General features: G+C 45.0%; 1 protein-coding gene and 1 long non-coding RNA gene across 2 annotated transcripts in view; one reads left to right on the forward strand and one right to left on the reverse strand.

Moving 5' to 3' along the window:
• Positions 1–17,339, forward strand: part of LOC119967408 (chloride intracellular channel protein 5-like) — a 179,131-nt gene that overhangs the window by 42,356 nt on the left and 119,436 nt on the right. The gene's annotated exons all lie outside the window — the stretch shown is intronic.
• On the reverse strand, positions 3,639–13,362 carry LOC119967410. The gene is made up of 2 exons (XR_005460979.1): positions 13,110–13,362; positions 3,639–4,156 (listed from the first exon to the last, which is right to left on the reverse strand). It is a non-coding gene; the product is annotated as an uncharacterized LOC119967410 (long non-coding RNA).

Below are 17,339 nucleotides of genomic sequence, written 5' to 3' on the forward strand. Positions count from 1 at the left end.
TTGGAGGACGACTTGATTCACACCTCATTACAGTTTTGGTCTAACATGGACGGGAGTGGGGGGGGGGGGGGGGGGGTGGGGGGGCTGTCCTTCACATCGTGCAGCTTGATGAGTGTGTCGTCAAGAAGCCCTGGCAAAACTGAAGTCAATGGGAATCCGACGGGGTTAATCTCCCCATTGGTTGGAGTCACACCTAGCACAAAGAAAGATGGTGTGGTTTTTGAAAACCAATTATCTCAGACCCATAGCATTTTATGCAGGACTTCCTCAGGGTTGTGTCCTAGGCCCAACCATCTTCAGCTGCATCATCAATGACCTTCCCTTCATTATAAGGTTAGAAGTGGGGATGTTTGCTGATGTTTGCAAAATGTTGAGTACCACTCGCCATTCCTCTTATGCTGAAACAGTCTAAATGTCCAGATGCAGCAAGAACTCAACAGAATCCAGATAGGATGATAAGTAGCAAGTAACAATCATGCCGCACAAGTGTCAGACAATGACTATATCCAATAATAGAGAATCAGACCATCTCCCCTTCACATTGAATGGCATTGCCACCACTGAGTCCTCCATTATCAACATCCATTGATCAGGAATTTGTCTGGAGCTGCTATATAAAAACTGTGGCTACAAGAGCAGGTAAGAGTGTGTGAATTCTGCGGTGAGTAACTCACTTCCTAACTTCCAAAGTGCCTGTCCACCATCCACAAGGCACAAATCACGAATGAGATGGAATACCTTTCAATTGCTTGAACGAGTGCAGCATCAACAACTTAATCTATGAATGTTAGCATAATAAAATGTTTCAAGGTGCTTCACAGGAATCTTATAAAACAAGGTGTGATGACACCAAGCCAAATAAAGAGATATTAGATCTGATGACTGAAAGCTTGGCCAAAACCATAGATTTTGAGGAGAATAAAGTGAGGTGGTGAGATGTAGGGAGGGAATTCCCGAGACTGGGTTAGACAACTGAAGGTGACAATACCAATCGGGGGGAGTGGAGTCAGAATTAAGACGAGGACAACAGAGATTTGGATTACTTCAAATTTATGTGGGGTAGAATGTGGACACTGATGAGGAGTGTATTGGAATTGTAGAGTCTAAAGGAAATTTGCACCCATGTTTCAAGGTCCCCACATTGGGGACCCACACACACTCCCCAAAGGACTGCCTCCTGCAGGTGCTCCCAATAAACCTGCCCCCAACTCCCAGCCTCCTAGATTATTATCAAGACTCCCTTTGCATCATCCCTCTCTCTTCCCCCATCCCCCTTGTCATAAGACCCCCCCCCCCCCCCCCCCCCCAATTTACCTGGTCTTGGATGTCAGGACTTTGAATCTGGGGACTGCTTTCTTGAACTACAGAACTGCTGACCAATCTGATTGGCTAGCAGCTGTCTTGAGGTGGGGCCTCCGCCTGAGGTAGTGTGGGCATCCTATCTCCGGCCAATTCAAAAGCATTAAATGGCTGCAGGGCAGACGTGATCGGCGGGGATGCATTCCCTGCTGGCCAGGTGGAAGATCCCTGCCCCTTGTGTTTTCTGCCTGCAAAGAAATGGAAAGCAGTTTGTCAAACTCTTCTTGATGAAGTCATGTCCCTTTAAATATAGCTCAGTATTCTGCCTTTGGTTGCATATGTATAATATACTTTGTTTGGTAGATTATTTATTAGGTCATTGTATCCTCCATGCTCCCATTTCATTTTATGTGAAGTTTTGACATCTTGCATTTGCTGAACTGCAAGTGTTATAAATAAACATTTCCCATTATAGTGGGCACCAGGATTGAAGAAAGGAATTTACCTACTGAGTTGGAACGCACCTGATTTTTGTTCTGCAACATTTTTTCATTTATTTATGTGTCTAAACATGTCTGCTTCTGATTCCTCATCAATGCTTTTGTTAGCTCCCAAATGTAACTATTCCAATGCAGTCCTGGCCGGGATCCTATTTTGCACCCAACATAAAACTGGGGTTAATATAAATCTCAGCTGTGTATTTTAACTGGCACTAAATCATGCTTGCCCATTACACTCATGCTCGTTGGCTCCTGAAGTGTTCAGAATCATCGGCGTCATCTCCACTGTTGTAATATAATATCCAAAATGGGCATTAAGTCAGCACTGTGCCCACCAGAAACCTCGGCGCGAGGCTCGCACAATTTTTAGGATTGCACTTTATCAGCAAGCAATTGGCAAACTTCCTAATTGTTAATGAATACTAGTGGGCAGCTAACCAATCTCCATTGATGCGGACCACTCCGCAGCATTTAACGGCAAGTAAAATGATGAACCAAGGAATTTTACAGACTCCCAAACAAACCTCCTGGTGTGGGGCGGTAAATGTCTGCCCAATTTGGTCATCTTTATCTCCAATAACTTGCTTCAGTTTCAATTAATAGCATGATTGCTTGCCTTCCATGCTTTTTACATTGGCTGCATGTTTTAGTGCATTTTGGAAAGGTTTATTCTTGCTGAGTAAACTGGATTTCCATTCAGTTCACACATTGGGAGTGATCAGCAGATTATTCTTGAATATAATTGGTCTAAAAGCAAAATATTTGCAGATGCTGAGAATCTGAAATAAAAACAGAATATGCTGGAAAAACCCAACAGTTCTGGCAACGTCAGTGGAGAGAGAAACAGTTCATGTTTCTGGTCTGTTTCATCAGAACTGAGAAAAGTTAGAAATTGAGTATGTGGAAGTGGGGAGGGTGAGAAGAGCAAAAAAGAAGTTCTGTGATAAGAGGGCAGGAGAGATTAATTGACCAAAAGCATCATGTCACATGGCTAAAGAGAGTGATGATGAGCACCTACCATAGCTCCCGGGGTGAGTGTAGAAGTGAGTATAACAGAACAAATATGATCAAGGTCTCTGTCACCCACTGTGAGAGAGAATCCTCAGCTGAGGTAAAAGGAAGACATATTGGGTACACTAGTATTGAAGATTGCATCATTCGAACAGATGTGGTAGTGGTGGAGAAACTGCAAAATGGAATTGAGTATTTACAGGAAATGGGATGTGAAAAAATATAGTGCAGGTAGTCAGAGAGCTCATTGGACTTGTAGTGAATATCGGTTGATTATCATAGAATTTACAGTGCAGCAGGAGGCCATTTGGCCCATCGAGTCTGCACCCGCTCTTGGAAAGAGCACCCTACCCAAGGTCAACACCTCCACCCTTTCCCCATAACCCATTAACCCCACCCAACGCTAAGGGCAATTTTGGGCACTTAAGGGCAATTTATCATGGCCAATCCACCTAACCTGCACGTCTTTGGACTGTGGGAGGAAACCGGAGCACCCGGAGGAAACCCACGCAGACACGGGGAGAATGTGCAGACCCCGCACGGACAGTGACCCAGCGTGGAATCGAACCTGGGACCCTGGCGCTGTGAAGCCACAGTGCTAGTCACTTGTGCTACCGTACTGGCCACTGAGTTAATAACCTGACATTAATCTGTTCCAATTAATTCTAACATGTCCCCCAATTCGAATGTCCGTAAATAGTATTGTGGACCATAATACGTTGTGCTTTTCCGATTGACAAATAAAATAATTGTTGTATCTGTAAAACTGCAGGTATTTTTGACCAGATTACTTAAAGGTTTGCCTAGGCGTCTTTAAAACGAGGAGAATTCAAGTTCAACAATATTTATTTGACATAATTAACCCGTAAATTCCCCAGAAAATATACTCTATAAGTGTACCCAAGATCAGTTTATACTACCCACAAAGATGGCTTGGTAGGGCTATGGATTCGATTGCTGTGTTCCTCAAGTCTGTCTTCACGGACATTATTCTCCCTGGCAGTTTCTTCCTTCCTTTCTTCCTCCTCTGGTCTGGGCAAGGTCTGGTCTGGTCTTCACTTCTCCAGACTGGTCAAGGTCACCTCCCATGCCGAGTCTTTGCTCCTGATGTGCTTGTGTGCCTGTTTGTATTGACCTCTCTTCATGCCCTTTTGCCATTTCCTCTGGCTTTCTGCCAATGATGTCTCGGGAGGGGTTCTCAGCACCCAATGGTCCGGTTGATGACCATTTGACAGGCTTCATGAGCCCCGTGCCATGTGTCCCATCTCTGGTGGTGTGGGCTGCATATAACCTGTTCCCATCTAAGGGGACAAAGTCTGTCCCGATCTGGGCTACTGACAATAGACCTGTGCATGTAATAATAATAATCTTTATTGTCACAAGTAGGCTTACATTAACACTCCAATGAAGTTACTGTGAAAAGCACCTGGTCGCCACACTATGGCGCCTGTTCGGGTACACGGAGGGAGAATTCAGAATGTCCAATTCACTTAACAAGCACATGTTTTGTGACTTGTGGGAGGAAACCGGAGCACCCGGAGGAAACCCAAGCAGGCACAGGGAGAATGTGCAAACTCTGCACAGAGAGTGACCCAAGCAGGATCAATAGCATGTGATGATGGTCAGTTTTAGTCAGGCATAAAAGCTAGGCCCGGGCAGGTCACCACAGAATGTACACTACATTTTACGCCTCCTACAACTACTTGGGGCATATTATGCTCGTTTAGATGTCGAAGATCAGTGCTAAGAAATGGAAATAGATGTTCAGTTTGGTGGCTCACGGTCTCGAGCAGAAAGGCAAGATCAGATGCGAGGTGAAACTTTTCCAACAATTTAATAAAAATCTTCTTTCACATCACTATAAAAGCTTCTAATTACTATAGCCATCCTTCTCGGCTTCTGAGCTTTTAAAATTAGTACAGGTGTTGGAACTTTTTAACTGAGATGCAAATCGTTAAACTCTTCCATGTAGTGATAGAGAGGAAACTTTCAGCTGAAGTTTCAGTTGGATTTTCAATGGTGAAAGAGTTAAAGCTAGTTACAAATTGTGAACACACAAGTGCCAATGCTACCACCCTTCCTATGGGATGGGATGACATAACCATCATAGTAAATTAGTTGCCCTTAACCCCATGTTGGGTGCATGGCAAGAGGTTACTTTGTGTTTATTCATTAACTCCAGATTTCCTATCCAACAAGCATTTGAAGTTATATTTGACTCGAAGTTGCTGAATTATTCACATGTTTCAGATGCATTCCATTCTTATATTTCTGAAGTACTGTTAGAATGGTAGGGCATCTTCAGTTTCCACACATAGTCAATATGCTAATTTTACCATGCCAACAGGAGTAGATAAACACACTCCTGCACTGGTAAAGAGGGCCAGTAGAGAAGTAGCTGTAACCTGCACTTTTAAAAGCAATGACTGTTATCTTGGCAAAGCACTCAAGATAACTTTCCCTCTCCACCTTGGGGGCTAATAACATTCTTTTGAAATACAGCTTGCTTTTATCATGCTAAATTGGTCCCAGTATCTCCTAACTGTATTTAGTTCCACATTAGCTGTTACATAACCAATTTTTAAAGGTTTGCAAATTTATTTTAAATAATCTGATTCATGGTGCCTTTAATTTTGGACTGGGAAAAATTTATGAAATAATGAACAAAGACGTACAATTGCTGCACTGAGCTCACTCAGGTCCAACTCTGACTTTTGTCATCAAACCTGCCGACCACGGTGGGGCTGTTGTTGTCTGGCGTACTGACCTCTACCTCTCAGACACTTCCTCCTATCTCCCCTGGACCATGACCCCACCACCAAGCATCAAGCCATTGTTTCCAGGATTGTCATTGACCTCGTGTCCTCTGTGGATCTTCCTGTCACAGCTTCCAACCTCGTAGTCTCCAAACCCTGGACAGCCCACTTTTACCTCTTCCCAAAATCCACAAACAGGACTGTCCTGGTAGGCCCATTATGTCAGCCTGTTCTTGCCTCACCAAACTCATTTCTTCCTATTGTGATTCCATACTCTTGTCCAGTTCCTTTCCACCTACATCCACAATTCCTCTGATGTCCTACATCATATCAACTACTTCAGTCTCCCGGCCCTAACCGTCTCCTCTTTACCTTGGATGTCCAATCCCTCTGTGACTCCATTCCCACCAGGATAGTCTGCGGGCTCTCCATTTCTTCTTCGAACAGAGGCCTGAATAATCCCCATCCTCCAGCTGACTGAACTTGTCCTCTCACTGAATAATTTCTCTTTTAGCTTGTCTCCTTTCCCCCAAACTAAAGCTATGGCTATGGGTACCCAAATAAGTCCCACTTTTGTCTGTCTCTTTTTTAAAAAAAATAAAAATTTTGAGTACCCAATTAATTTTTCCCAATTAAGGGGCAATTTAGCCTGTATATCTTTGGATTGTGGGGGCAAAACCCACGCAGACACGGAGAGAATGTGCAAAACTCCACACAGACAGTGACCCAGAGCCGGGATCGAACCGGGAACCTCGGCGCCATGAAAAAGCAGTGCTAACCACTACGCCACCATGTTGCACTTTTGTCTGTCTCTTTATGGGTATGTGGACCATTTCCTGATTCAATCCTACTCTGGCCCCCTCCCACAACTCCAGCATCACCAACAATCAGTCCTGGTCCACCTACGTTGACACTATATGACCAAGAAAGCATAACAGCGCCTACACTTTCTCAGGAAACTAAGGAAATTCGGCATATCCACATGACTCTTACTAACTTTTACAGATGCACCATAGAAACCATCCTATCTGGCTGCACCACAGCCTGGTATGGCAAATACTCGGCCCAAGACCATAAACTGCAGAGTTGTGAACACCGTCCAGTCCATCACACAAACCCACCTTCGATCTATTGCCTCTGTCTACACCTCCCGCTGCCTTGGGCAGCATAATCAAAGACCCTTCCCACCCAACTTAGTTACTCTTCCAACTTCTTCCATTGGGCAGGAGGTAGAAAAGTCTGAAAACGTGCACTAACAGATTCAAAAACAGCTTGTTCCCTGCTGTTACTAGACTCCTAAACAACCCTCTTATGGACTGATCTGATCTCTTCACACATCATCTCTACTGAGTAGTACTACACTCCTGTATGGTTCACTTGATGCCTGTGTCTAAGTATTTACATTGTGTATTTTATGTTTTCCCTATGTATTTTCTTTTTATGTATGGAGTGATCTGTCTGGACTGTGCACAGGACTCTATACTTTGGTACTCGTAACAATAAACAAATCCAGAATTGAGAATACTTCACCCTCTTCCCGCAGCACCTTCCCATGCAATCGCAGAAAGCAAAACATCTCCCCCTCACCATCCAAGGGTCCAAACATTCTTTTCAAGTGAGGCAGCGCTTCACGTGCACCTTCTTCAATCTGGTCTATTGCATTCTTGGCTCCCAATGTGGTCTCTACATTGCAGAGACTGGGTGACTGCTTTGCAGAACACCTTTGGTCTGTTCAGTAGCAAGGCCCAGACCTTCCTGTTGCTTGCCATTTCAACTCGCCGTCCTGCTCTCATGTACACGTGTCTGTCCTTGGCTTGCTGCAAAGTTCCAGTGAAGCCCAACACAAACTAAATGAACAGCACCTCGTTATCCGAGTAGGCACGTTACAGCCTTTAAGACTCCAACTTCAGACTGTGAACTCTCTCCTCCACCTTCAACCTATTTTTATTTCTATCAATTTATTTTCATTTCTTCCATCGATTTTGTTTTTTCTTTACCACCGTCTCTTCACCCCACCCCACCCAAGCCATTTGTTCCTTGTTGCAAGTAGTCTTGACACGCTGCTTACCTCTGTCTTACCTCTGTCGTGCAATGAACACATTCAGTATTCAATGAACACATTACTTGTGCCAGTAACAGCACCCTTCTTAAGTCCAGGGCTGATTTAGCTCACTTGGCCAGACAGCTGTTTTGTGATGCAGAGCACAGCCAGCGGGTTCAATTCCTGTTCCAGTTGAGGTTATTCATGAAGGCCCCTTCTTAGCCTTGCCCTACGCCTGAGGTTTGGTGACCCTCAGCTTAAATCACTACCAGTCAGCTCTCTCCCTAAAAGGGGAAAGCAGCCTATGGTCATTTGGGACCATTCTTTTACCTTTCTTAAGTCATTATCACCACCATTTACATTCTCCTTGCCTTTTTGTCCACGACATCTTTGCCAACCTCTCCCCAGCCACCACCTATCGTTGGCCCTCTATCCAGCCCTCTTACTGCTCCACCCCCCACTACAATATAAATCTCATCCTATTTCCAGTTTTCTCTTGCTTTGATGAAGAGTTATCCAGACTCGATGTTAGCTCTGTTCTTTCTCCACAGATGCTGTCAGATCTGCTGAGACTTTCCAGCATTTACTGTTTTTGTTTCAGGTTCCAACATCCGCAGTCATTTTCTTTTATCTTTATGTACCATACATCTGCTTGTCTTGCCGACAGAGCAATTCTTTTAGTTTTGTGGACTGTCTGATGGTTTGATCTATTATGGACGCTGACTCGTGCAACCCTACTCAAGTTCCTGTGTCACTAACTGAAATGTTTCCCCTGTTGCCTTGGTTTGTAGAATGACTCACTTTTGGCAATTTACTCCCTTTTACAGAAAGTACCTTTTGATCCCGGCCCTAACCGTCTCCTCTTTACCTTGGATGTCCAATCCCTCTGTGACTCCATTCCCACCAGGATAGTCTGCGGGCTCTCCATTTCTTCTTCGAACAGAGGCCTGAATAATCCCCATCCTCCAGCTGACTGAACTTGTCCTCTCACTGAATAATTTCTCTTTTAGCTTGTCTCCTTTCCCCCAAACTAAAGCTATGGCTATGGGTACCCAAATAAGTCCCACTTTTGTCTGTCTCTTTTTTTAAAAAAAATAAAAATTTTGAGTACCCAATTAATTTTTCCCAATTAAGGGGCAATTTAGCCTGTATATCTTTGGATTGTGGGGGCAAAACCCACGCAGACACGGAGAGAATGTGCAAAACTCCACACAGACAGTGACCCAGAGCCGGGATCGAACCGGGAACCTCGGCGCCATGAAACAGCAGTGCTAACCACTACGCCACCATGTTGCACTTTTGTCTGTCTCTTTATGGGTATGTGGACCATTTCCTGATTCAATCCTACTCTGGCCCCCTCCCACAACTCCAGCATCACCAACAATCAGTCCTGGTCCACCTACGTTGACACTATATGACCAAGAAAGCATAACAGCGCCTACACTTTCTCAGGAAACTAAGGAAATTCGGCATATCCACATGACTCTTACTAACTTTTACAGATGCACCATAGAAACCATCCTATCTGGCTGCACCACAGCCTGGTATGGCAAATACTCGGCCCAAGACCATAAACTGCAGAGTTGTGAACACCGTCCAGTCCATCACACAAACCCACCTTCGATCTATTGCCTCTGTCTACACCTCCCGCTGCCTTGGGCAGCATAATCAAAGACCCTTCCCACCCAACTTAGTTACTCTTCCAACTTCTTCCATTGGGCAGGAGGTAGAAAAGTCTGAAAACGTGCACTAACAGATTCAAAAACAGCTTGTTCCCTGCTGTTACTAGACTCCTAAACAACCCTCTTATGGACTGATCTGATCTCTTCACACATCATCTCTACTGAGTAGTACTACACTCCTGTATGGTTCACTTGATGCCTGTGTCTAAGTATTTACATTGTGTATTTTATGTTTTCCCTATGTATTTTCTTTTTATGTATGGAGTGATCTGTCTGGACTGTGCACAGGACTCTATACTTTGGTACTCGTAACAATAAACAAATCCAGAATTGAGAATACTTCACCCTCTTCCCGCAGCACCTTCCCATGCAATCGCAGAAAGCAAAACATCTCCCCCTCACCATCCAAGGGTCCAAACATTCTTTTCAAGTGAGGCAGCGCTTCACGTGCACCTTCTTCAATCTGGTCTATTGCATTCTTGGCTCCCAATGTGGTCTCTACATTGCAGAGACTGGGTGACTGCTTTGCAGAACACCTTTGGTCTGTTCAGTAGCAAGGCCCAGACCTTCCTGTTGCTTGCCATTTCAACTCGCCGTCCTGCTCTCATGTACACGTGTCTGTCCTTGGCTTGCTGCAAAGTTCCAGTGAAGCCCAACACAAACTAAATGAACAGCACCTCGTTATCCGAGTAGGCACGTTACAGCCTTTAAGACTCCAACTTCAGACTGTGAACTCTCTCCTCCACCTTCAACCTATTTTTATTTCTATCAATTTATTTTCATTTCTTCCATCGATTTTGTTTTTTCTTTACCACCGTCTCTTCACCCCACCCCGCCCAAGCCATTTGTTCCTTGTTGCAAGTAGTCTTGACACGCTGCTTACCTCTGTCTTACCTCTGTCTTGCAATGAACACATTCAGTATTCAATGAACACATTACTTGTGCCAGTAACAGCACCCTTCTTAAGTCCAGGGCTGATTTAGCTCACTTGGCCAGACAGCTGTTTTGTGATGCAGAGCACAGCCAGCGGGTTCAATTCCTGTTCCAGTTGAGGTTATTCATGAAGGCCCCTTCTTAGCCTTGCCCTACGCCTGAGGTTTGGTGACCCTCAGCTTAAATCACTACCAGTCAGCTCTCTCCCTAAAAGGGGAAAGCAGCCTATGGTCATTTGGGACCATTCTTTTACCTTTCTTAAGTCATTATCACCACCATTTACATTCTCCTTGCCTTTTTGTCCACGACATCTTTGCCAACCTCTCCCCAGCCACCACCTATCGTTGGCCCTCTATCCAGCCCTCTTACTGCTCCACCCCCCACTACAATATAAATCTCATCCTATTTCCAGTTTTCTCTTGCTTTGATGAAGAGTTATCCAGACTCGATGTTAGCTCTGTTCTTTCTCCACAGATGCTGTCAGATCTGCTGAGACTTTCCAGCATTTACTGTTTTTGTTTCAGGTTCCAACATCCGCAGTCATTTTCTTTTATCTTTATGTACCATACATCTGCTTGTCTTGCCGACAGAGCAATTCTTTTAGTTTTGTGGACTGTCTGATGGTTTGATCTATTATGGACGCTGACTCGTGCAACCCTACTCAAGTTCCTGTGTCACTAACTGAAATGTTTCCCCTGTTGCCTTGGTTTGTAGAATGACTCACTTTTGGCAATTTACTCCCTTTTACAGAAAGTACCTTTTGATCTTTTCACTGTGTTGGTTGATATAATATCTCAGAACATAGCTGATGTGTTTGATATTTGAAGAACAATAGTACTACATGCCTGTACAGGCCTGTTACCCAGCCCCCCATACTTCCTGCAGAGTTTGCATTTGCGCCACAGGTACTTCTGTTTTTATTCGGACCTTTCATTAGAGATGGACCAGAGTCTGGGAAAACCTGGCGCCATTCCTGACATGGCTTGGAGAGCAAATATTGTCACATACTTAATGATTGTAAAGAACAAAGCAAAGGTCAAAACAATGCTATAGGTCATGGATTTAAACTGTCAGCTGTTCATAATATGTGGTGTTTTCCTTCTCAATTACATGGAAACCCGATTACCATCTCAAAATTAATCAATTGAGACCAGCATTTGGTGTAAATATGTTAATACAGTAAAGTGACCATGCAGCTTTAGCCCCAATGAAGTTTTAATTTGTTTTAACCTACTTCCTCCATGTGACACCATCTGTATCTCATTCCGTCTCCCCCCTCCTTTTCTATATTCGTGTCTCTTTCTCTCTAGGTATGTCTCACTCACTGCCCAAATGTTCATCTTGTATATTTAATGCTTTTAAAACCAAATATCCTGGTGGAGAGATTAGAGCTGTGAACAGCTGCCAGGTTTATTTTTGTGAGAAAATGTTTTAGGATAAGGGGTCAATCCTTTAGGATGGAGCTGAGGAGAAAATTCTTCTCTCAAAGACTTGTGGATCTTTACCCAAGAGAGCAGTGGGTGTTCAGTCATCGAACATATTCAAGACAGAGATTAGTAGATTTTAAGGTGATTAAGAGATTTGGAGATAGTGCAGGAGGTGGAGTTTGAGGTAGATGATCAACCATGATCTTATCGAGTGACAGATCGGGCTCAATGGACCGCATGGCCGAAACCTACCTGCTCCTATTTCTTTTGCTCCTGTATTATTTTTATGCTGTGCTGCTGTTGAGGGTCCGAGGTTGGTTTCCACTTGGAAACCACTTGGTTTCCCCCTACTGCACTTGCCCATGGACAATTCTTTGTGGGAGTTCAGTGTGACAGTTAGCGTATTAGTGAAGTTATGTTTTCTACCCTGTGTTTCTTTTTAACTGGTCTCCCCCGACCCCGTCATTTGCAAGCTCTCTGAAATGATTTGATAGAGTATGTACCATATGATAATTACTGGATCTAGCATTAAGAATCATAGATAGTTACACTGTTTGGGTGGGGGTGCTCTGTGACTAGACTAGGATCCTTCTTTGTCATGTTTCTGGGGGCATGCAGTGGATGGTGGATGTGTGAAGTATTTCCCTTGAAGTTGGTTTGAGCCAGAAATGGTCCCAGAAAGGGTGGACAAAGTGCTCAAGTCCATTCTCTTCAGCTATCCCTCCCAGGATCACTTTAGTGGCAATTTGGGGTTGATGGAAATGATCTGATGCTGGAGACGCCGCCACCAGAGGTGGAGGCTGTGGGCTGAGTCCAAGGCCCTTGGATCTTGGGAGTACGAACAGGGCAAGGTGCTTGACCCAGAGGCCCAGCCAGGATAGTCACCGCCACTCGAAGCGTTGCCTCGGCAGCTTGGGTGGGGATACTAAAGGTGTGGGAGAGCGGCAAATGTGAGAGAGGCCAGGCATTTCCCTTGCTCGATTTGTGGTGGGGTGTGGGGGGGGGGGGGGGGGGGTTGTCCAGTCTGTAGCCTGAAATAGTCCACTGCAGACTGTCAGGAGGAAGTCCTGGCTTCCGTCCCAGGTGTGGCCTCGGGCTGGTACTTTGGTCAGATCCCTGGGTTGTTGTGTCACTGCACTGGCTGGGGTGGTGGTGAGGAGGGATGGGTAGAGGAATGGGCAAAGGAAAGTAAGCAAAAAGTGGAGTTGAATTTCAGGAGTGGTGTGCGTGAGACACCAAATGTGCACTACTCGGGGCTTGAGATGATTTAGAGTTACCCAATTTGAAATTTGTGGAGAATTCTGTGAAACAGAATTTCTGTTATATTCAGTGATTCTTAAAATTTTATTTTGCAAGTTATTACAGCTGGGAGCACACAGTGCTGCACATGTATTTGTGCTGTACAATATTTCAACTTGAACATTATTTTTTCAGGGCAAGCAATATGCAAATGAACCTACCTCAGGCTTTAACTTTGATTCCTATGGGAACCCACGATTCACTTAAAGTTGTGATTTTCGAGAACGCAATCACAGCTTTAATTCGGGACTTGCTGGACTGCATTGAGACCATTGCATGCTGTTCAAACATTCACCTCTAGAGGGTAGTAGTGAGTAGACAGTTGGAATTCAATAACATAAAATCAAATTCCTGTGGATTCTGGAATCTGAAACAAAAACAGAAAATACTGGACAATTGCAGCACATCTGACGGCATCTGTGAAGAGAGAAGGGAGTTAATGTTTGTTGAACTGCAATGTTGTTTTGTCATTAATGGGCTGATAATGCTTTAACAAGTCAAGAGATATGTTTGTGCACAACATATTCCTTCACCGATAAAGTTCAACTGTATAAATACAATCTAAGGACTAAATCCAGTACAGGTTACACATGATGCTATTCTGAATGATTATTGTTCCTCGTCAAAATATATATCTAGCCATGCAGCTACTAGCTTCCACAACATCTTTGAGATAATCAATTGCTGGTTGCTTTAGGTAATGGATTTTCTTTTGATGCTGTAATGGGCAGTGCGGATTATGTAAATCAAAATAGAGATTATTCAAAATAAAAAGACCAGATGGGAGGATCATAATATCCTGACTGAAGTGGTCTGTAAACAGAATAAAAATCATGAGCTGGATTCGTGCAAAAATGGGGCTATGTCCCCATGCCTGCGTATAAACGCTGGCCTTTCCCCAGTTTCCTGCAAAAAATAAAGAGCTGTTCACTTACCTGCAGGGGGCTAGCAGGAACCTGGGGAGCTTCACGCAGCTTTGGCTGCGGATACGGGCCCCCGCACTTCCGGTTCCGAGACTGCGCACAGCGGTGGACTCCAGCGGCCGTGCAGAATACCATGGCGGACTCGGACCGCGGACCATCATCAAGAAAGAAGGTCCCACCAATCGGCCCCATGCCCCTCCACCGGACCGGCCCGACCGCTGCCCATAAGCACCCCCCTCTCCCCTCCACCCGGTGCTGGATCCCCCCGCCCCACACTCGGTCGGTCAGGATCGGAGTATTGCTGGGAGGGCCTCTGGCAATGGTCCCCCAGCTGCGTGGCATGATTGACAGACGAGCCGGAGCAGCACCGGTCGCGATCCTGTCGGGAATGCCGATTCTCTGCCCCCGCACCAAACGTGATTTTGGCACGGGGCATCCAGTCCCATGCCTCTGACTTGAGTGATACTCAGTTGTGCGTCACAAAATGAGCTATATTTTGTCTGCTAATGTTTAACACCCCTGTATTGTGCACTTCCCTGTCTGTATCAATGGTGCTGAGGTGGAGATGGTTGACAGCTTCACATTCCTAGGTGTGCACATCACCAACAATCTGTCCTGGTCCACCCATGTCGACACTATGACCTAGAAAGCACAACAGCGCCTACACTTTCTCAGGAAACCAAGGAGATTTGGCATGTCCACATGGACTCTTACCAACTTTTACAGATGCAACAAAAAAAAAGCATCCTATCTGGCTGCATAACAACCTGGTATGGCAACTGCTCGACCCAATGCCTTAAGAAACTACAGAGAGTCGTGAACACAGCCCAGTCCATCATTCAAACCTGCCTCCCATCCATTGACTCTGTCTACACCTCCCGCTGCCTTGGAAAAGCAGGCAGCATAATCAAAGACCCCTCCCACCCGGCTTATTCACTCTTCCAACTTCTTCCATCAGGCAGAAGATACAAAAGTCTGAGAAAACGCACTCATAGATTGAAAAACAGCTTCTTCCTCGTTGTTACCAGACTTCTGAATGACCCTCTTATGGACTGATCTAATCTCTTCACACATCTCTACTGAGTAGTACTGCACTCTTGTATGCTTCACCCAATGCCTGTGTCTATGTGTTTACATTGTGTATTTATGTATGTCCTATGTTTTTTTCATGTATGGATTGATCTCTCCGGACTGTACGCAGAACAATTCGTTTCACTTTACCTCGGTACACGTGACAGTAAAACAAATACAATACAATACAACATTAGCAAATAAAGTGGGTGAAAGTAAAAGCCACTCGCAGTGGGTAGAACTGCAGCCTCATGGCGCTGAGGTCCCAGGTCCGATCCCGGCTCTGGGTCACTGTCCGTGTGGAGTTTGCACATTCTCCCCGTGTCTGCGTGGGTTTCGTCTCCACAACCCAAAGTTGTGCAGGGTAGGTGGATTGGCCACGCTAAATTACCCCTTAATTGGAAAAATGAATTGGGTGCTCTAAATTTATTTTGAAAAAAACAACAAAAAAAGAAAGTATAAGCCACTTATTGCTGATATTTCTGTTCACCTTCATAGATGGAAGAGAAAATTAAGGCCCAGATTTTCGTCCCTGGCCTCCAAACCTGACCTTTTTAAAAATGTCCACCCTGGGTGGGCGACCTCTGAATCAATTCGTAGGCTGCTGATTGTGGAGTCAGGCTGGGCATAATGCCTGCCTCTAAGCTCTGGAACTTATGAAATAAATAATAAAACTAAAATATCCCTTGCCCCTTTCATCCACTTTACACTCCCTATGTCCCATCCATACCAGCTACCAACCCATGGCAATTTAATATGCTTTACACATTCCCTAAACATCTATCCCAGCTCAATTTCATCCCCCACCCCCCATGGTCTCTATTTACATTTGCAAAATTTGTGCCCATCCATCACCCCATAGCTCCCATACCACCTATGTGAACTTATTTTCACCTCAGGCCTGCCCATACCACCACCGACCATTCTTTGCTCTTACCCTGTCCTATATCAACTTGCATCCTTGAACAGTTCCTTGACAGCTTTGATGTTTTCTGGATAGGATTGACAGCTTTGACACTTCCTGGATAGGGTTGACCGCCGTGACACTTTCTGGATAGGTATCACAGCTTTTGACACCTTCTGGATAGGTTTCACAGCTTCGACACTTACAGGACAGGCTTAGCAGCTGGACAGTTTATTTTTTTTAATAAACGTTTTATTGAGGTATTTTTCGTATTGTAACAACAACAAAATAGACAATGTACATGAAACTATAAACATAGTGCAAAAGCCGTCTCCCTTCCTTACAGGTCCCATCTTTATTAACCCCTACTCTAAGCTAAACTAACCCCCCCCCCCCCCCCCCCCCCCCCCCCCCCCTCTGCTGATGATTAATTTTCTGCGAAGAAGTCGACGAATGGTTACCACCTCCGGGCGAACCCTAACAGTGACCCTCTCACGGCGAACTTGATTTTCTCCAAACAGAGAAAGCTAGCCATGTCCGATAGCCAGGTTTCCGACTTTGGGGGCTTTGAGTCCCTCCAAGCTAATAGTGTCCATCTCCGGGCTATCAGAAAAAGACCAGAATGTCTGCCTCTTTCTCCTCCTGGGTTCCTGGGTCTTCCGACACCCCGAAAATTGCCACCTCTGGACTCAGTGCCACCCTTGTTTTTAACACCATGGACGTGACATCTGCAAACCCCTGCCAAAATCCTCTAAGCTACGAACATGTCCAGAACATGTGGACATGGTTCGCTGGTCGTCCCGCACATTTTGCCCACCTGTCTTCCACCCCAAAGAATCTGCTCAACCGGGCCACTGTCATGTGAGCCCGAATTGAATTCTATCAGGCTGAGCCTAGCACATGTTGCGGACGCATTGACTCTACTCAACGCGTCCGCCCATAGACCACCCTCTATCTCTCCTCCCAGCTCCTCCTCCAACTTGTGCTTCAGCTCCTCGGTCTGCGTCTCCTCTGACCCCATAAGTTCCTTGTAAATGTCAGAGACGCTCGTTTCTCCCACCCACCCTCTGGAAACTACCCTGTCCTGAATCCCCCTTAGCGGTAGGAGTGGGAAGGTTGACAGTTTCTCGACAGCTTTGATGTTTTCTGGATATCATTGACAGCTTTGAAACTTCCTGGATAGGTTTGACAGCTTCGACACTTACTGGGCAGGCTTGGCAGCCGGACAGTTTCTTGACAGCTAGTCTTTGATAGTTTGACAGTTCCAATGAGTTTGTGTGTAAAAAATACATTATTCTGTTCACTTTTAACAATACAAAAGGTTGCCTGACTGATTCCTAAAGGTCTCCTAGGACCCTTTCCAAACCTTATTTCTCCAAATGGGTACCTTGGCTATCCATAAGAATCCAAGTCAAACCTCCTTTTATCTGTTCTAATTTGCAAATTCTAGATATCACACCCCTGTACTTCCAAAATTCCACTTCAATGAAAGA

Source organism: Scyliorhinus canicula, chromosome 6 (genome assembly GCF_902713615.1).
Source record: "Scyliorhinus canicula chromosome 6, sScyCan1.1, whole genome shotgun sequence".
Lineage (NCBI taxonomy): Eukaryota > Metazoa > Chordata > Chondrichthyes > Carcharhiniformes > Scyliorhinidae > Scyliorhinus > Scyliorhinus canicula.